The sequence below is a fragment of the Limulus polyphemus genome, unplaced genomic scaffold, assembly GCF_000517525.1.
Source record: "Limulus polyphemus unplaced genomic scaffold, Limulus_polyphemus-2.1.2 Scaffold6324, whole genome shotgun sequence".
Lineage (NCBI taxonomy): Eukaryota > Metazoa > Arthropoda > Merostomata > Xiphosura > Limulidae > Limulus > Limulus polyphemus.
The window spans coordinates 35,604-40,618 of record NW_013671934.1 but is presented as its reverse complement, the minus strand read 5'-3'; the positions used below and the strand labels follow the sequence as shown (position 1 = coordinate 40,618).

Sequence of the window (5,015 nt, the reverse complement as noted above, 5' to 3'; positions counted from 1 at the left end):
GTATTAAATAAAAACAAGCATAATTTTAATTTAATGCTTAAAATATGTATTACATAAAGCCACACACACACACACTCATTAATAAAGTGTGACTGTTGAAGAGGTCTTTAGTTTACAAGTATTGGAGGTTAGTAAACTGAGTGTGGCATGTGTAAGATAGCTAATCTACTACAGGACAGTAGTAGTATCAACAAAGATGACATCAGTGTGCTACAGAGATGTTGTGTGTGACTCTTTATAATAATAATGAGTTTCCATTTGGCTTTTACAATGGGGAATATAGCAAGATAAAGCTCAAGAAATGTTCTGTTCTATTCAAAATTGGAGATTACCATCCTAGTTTCTATTTGGCAAGATCTGTCATTTCTTTTACTTTTTTTTATAAAATTAATGTTATTTTTTTGAAGAAAATCACTGTGTTAAATTTAAACTTTTTACCTCACATTCATGATTGTGTAAACTGTAATATGTTTCTGGTTAAGAGATTTTCCCTATTGTTTGTTAACTCATGAAATGATTTGTCATATTTTTGTTACATGTTGGTTGTTTAAATTTCTTTACATTTTGTGGGATGTTTTACTTATTGGGCTGATTTCTTTGTTGGGTGGCTTCAATGTGCCAAATCATACTGTCACCTACTTCTGTAATGTAAGTGAATATTAATTATAAAAAATATTATAAAATAATTATTTTACCCTTATAATATTTAACTGTACTTATTCAAGTTATTGTAAAATACTCAACATCTAATTTATCACAATTTAAAATTACAAAATGATGCAATGGCAGCATAAATCATAGCTGCAATTAAATATTTTAGCTCTAACTTCTAAGTTACATAACAATTACAATATTAATAATGCAGAACTAGTATTACTATTAGTAAGTACCGCGTTCTGACAGTGAAAATTGGACCATATTACGCTTCTTATTTTACATTCTATGGTTTATTAATGTACAAATACAATGAGGCTACAGTACTATTATTATGAGGCCTACTATTAATATTAGTATTAGCAGTAGTGGAACTTTGTACTTACTTTACGAAATTATGTTTTTAAAATCGAAAATGCGAATTTTCTGATCAAAAATAAACAGCTTGTAATAGATTTTAGAAAGATTTTAAATTCACAGACAATTTTTTGAAAATAACTAATTACATGTCCTTTTGTTTGTTTTTTACACTGACATCCTTAGAACGAACAACGCGCCATTAGCTGAGGTCACACAACGACACCCGATTCTTTTATTTATTTATTTATTTTTATGTTATTATTTACTTATTTGTGCTTTCTCTTGTATAGAAGGAAAATTTCATGTTTAAAATAAAATGTTAATAATCTTTAATATGTTTTCATACTTTATAATCATCCTCGGCAATTAGTAAGACACTAGAAACTTCTATCGTTTTCCTGAAAGTGTAGATTTTGTGCATGAGTGATATATGAATATACTGTGCGATTCTTTCTTCTTGCAATATTATACTATTTATTCTTTGTTCTGCATATATGAAAGTTTGACGTAAAGTGGCCGAGAAAGCCGCTAAGTTCATTTCGTTCTATTTGCCTTTGTTCTTGAGTGGATAATACCTGATCTGCTGCGGATGTTGTTGCAGAACTGTATGTTGTGCAAATGTACTTCAATGGTCTTCCACGTTATATCTTGAGGTTGTGGTATTTTCAGGTAAAACTGATTTCTGCACAAGTGTCAGATAGATACTTGTGCAAAAATATACGAGGAAATTTCTGGAGTAATCTGCATTTTAAAACTTGACTAAATTTTCTAACATGTGAAAAAAAAATGAGACTGGACAACTTTTGGGTAAACAAACACAATCTTTATTATAAAACAGAAACAAAATGCAGCGTGTGTACTTTTGCAGACACTCGTTTCTACACGATTATTGAACATATTGTCAACTTTCTGCCTCTCAGGATGACTCTCTGGTGAATTAGTGATAATCGGAAAGCAAATAGAACTGATACTTGTCTAGATTTTAACCTTTCACTCCTTCTACTGCGAGTGTGACACCACGTAACTGTTGTTCTCTCACAGCATTAACTGCCTGTAACATACATATATCTTCTACTAGGCCAGCAAAGAATATTGCAGTTTATAATATTTCTAATCCTTAAGCAAAATATATCACAGCATCCCCTCATGCAGAATATATATATCACCTGGTACAGAGAACAGCTAAAAAACGGCAACTTCAACAGTTTTCCGAATCATATGTTTATGTTAAAACTGCAAAGAAACGAAATTTTTAAAAATTCCTATGTTACTAAAATCGGGTAGGAAACACATAATATACCTGAATACCATGTGGTTACTGCATCACCTATATTGTAATGAGAATGTTCAGTCACATGTGTAGCACAAATTGATCTTAGTAAATGCGACGTTTCTTGGAAGCGTAGAAACATTTAGACAGTCTAGAGGAGGATCTTGTAGGAGAAGAATCCAGTAAAAGTGATAGTACGTCATACCAAAAAGTACACACAGTGTCTTTGTGTTTAGCGTCGTAATAAAGATTGTTCATTTTACGTTTCATTTTGTGTCCAGTCTCATTATTCTTTTTAATACAAGTGTATGATAAAAGATGTGATTGAAGCTACTTAGGAAAATTTCTTTCTTATTGTATAATTCTCTGAAAGTCGACTTAAGAATGTACTAGATATAATAAGTATTGTACTGACGGCACCACCAAATTTAGTTTCAGAATTTAGCTTTCCTGTTCCCAACATTGCCCAATTGAGAAACTAGTGGACCATAGTGGAGTGGTACCATGGGAGGCATATCATGCTCAGTTTGACAAATAATTTCCAATGTGAACAGGTGGAATAGTAAACAATAAACTACTCGTCTTGCTACCCATTTAAAAGGACCACCTTTAATGAATATACTACACAACCTTTCAACTGAGATCCATAACAGATATCAATCATTTATGGTTGCCTTATCCAACAGCTTCAGAGTGACACACCAGAAAAAGTATTCAAAGCAAAATTCCAGAGCAGAGTACCGAGTAGAAAAGAAGCCTTAGCCGAACTTCAAAATATTTGGAATGGCTTACCCAATTATTTTACCCAGATGCTCCAAGTTAACTGGTGGATTTGTTGGTACGTGACCAATTTACAGACACCATAACAGAGAATGATATGAAAATTTAGCTAAAGCAAAGTATTAGTGCATCTCTAGAAGAAGCTCTCTAATTGACAATAGAACTTGAACCTGTTAAAGTCTTAGATAAACAACTGAAAACACTATCTCAAAGTTACAGGATCATCACATGAAGTAGTACTGAAACATCAACTCACCCTTGACGATAGTCTAGAAGAACTAAAAGGATTATTTGGACAACTAGTTATACAGAATGGAGGAAATAAATGACGAGACAATGTGCGTTTTAAGTGTAACTTGAAAGGACATATTGCCAGGAACTACAGATAAAATTTTGTATAGAATAAAACTCCTTCCCAAAGGTTATAAGAAAAGGGAAATTGTTATGCATGTGTAAAGCATGGCCATTACCGCCAACACTATGAGGAATCAACAGTTGTTAATACATCATGAAGACAATACCCTTAGGATGAGTCTTTGAGCTCAACCAAATCTAAAAAATACAACAAAAAGATAACCAAATATTATAAAATAGGAATTAACTGGACTTATGGGGCGAAGTTCAGTTAATAATACCCCAGCTGCCCTAAATAAGATAAAAGTTCGTTATTTAAAGAAGCCAGTCCACAAGTATTTGGATTGATTGATGGGAAGCCTTGCAGTATGTTGATCAATGCTGGTTCTACAGCCATACTTGTTTGGCTCAATTTAGTAATGTAAGGTGGGAAACTGCTTCAAGTCACGAAGAAATAAGATAGGATGATGAGAACAGCAAGTGGACATAAATTTCCAGCAAGAGGAAAATTGGAAGGTACTCTTACTGTGTTGGAAGGTTCCCTACACATTATGATGTGCGAGTAATTCACATTAAGGAAGAGTGTATATTGAGAACTGACTTCATGTGGAGACATAGATACAGTGTTAGGCTAGCTTCAAATATGAACAGGAAATATCGTGTACTACATGGCAATTACTATACCAGAGGTTGAACATCCAGTGACAACAAGGAGGACAGGTATTATGCCGCCAAGAAGTGAGGTTCTCATACCAGAACTTGTTACGAATAAATGTATATATAATGACTGGGGAATAATAGAACCAAACATACTGTGTCCTGAGGGATTAATGGTTGAAAGAGTTCTGGTGGAATTGGAAAATAAGAATGTTATCATTACAACCATGAACATAACAAACCATAAAATTCGAGTAAAGTCTGGATGGGAAACTGCAAGATGTGAAGTTGTACAAGTAGATTTAGGAAAGCTGATATCAAGTTCTTACATAAGGACTGTTTACCACATCATTTACAGTAGATTTAGGAAAGCTGATATCAAGTTCTTACATAAGGACTGTTTACCACATCATTTACAAGAGCTCTGTAAACAGAACTGTGGAAGTCTTACAGCTGGTCAATGCCATAGAATACGTGACTTTCTCATGGAATATCAAGGTTACTTCTCCATTGCACCTTATGACTTAGGCTAAACAAATACCTAATCAGATTGATACTGGAGATGCAGCCCCAATACATCAGTTATTCAGATTACTCCCATTTGCACAACAGGCTGAGGTTTTCAAAGAGAGATAAAAGTCAGAAAAAAGAAAAACTAATAGAACCAAGTACTAATCCATTGGCATCAGCTATTGTATTACTGAAGAAGTATGGACCCAAGAAGTCCTATACGAACTATCAAAAGTTGAATAGAACTCACAACCAAGTACTAATCCATTGGCATCAGCTATTGTATTACTGAAGAAGTATGGACCCAAGAAGTCCTATACGAACTATCAAAAGTTGAATGAACTCACAACCAAGTACTAATCCATTGGCATCAGCTATTGTATTACTGAAGAAGTATGGACCCAAGAAATCCTGTACGAACTATCAAAAG

General features: G+C 33.5%; 1 protein-coding gene across 1 annotated transcript in view; it reads right to left on the bottom strand.

The window, feature by feature from the left end:
• LOC111089464 (protein-serine O-palmitoleoyltransferase porcupine-like) overlaps positions 1–3,671 on the bottom strand; it is a 15,207-nt gene extending 11,536 nt beyond the window's left edge. Inside the window, exon 1 of the mRNA XM_022402009.1 lies at positions 1,041–3,671. The gene's annotated coding sequence lies outside the window, so the exon portion shown is untranslated. The remainder of the gene's footprint in view (positions 1–1,040) is intronic.
• Between the last annotated feature and the right edge of the window lie 1,344 nt (positions 3,672–5,015).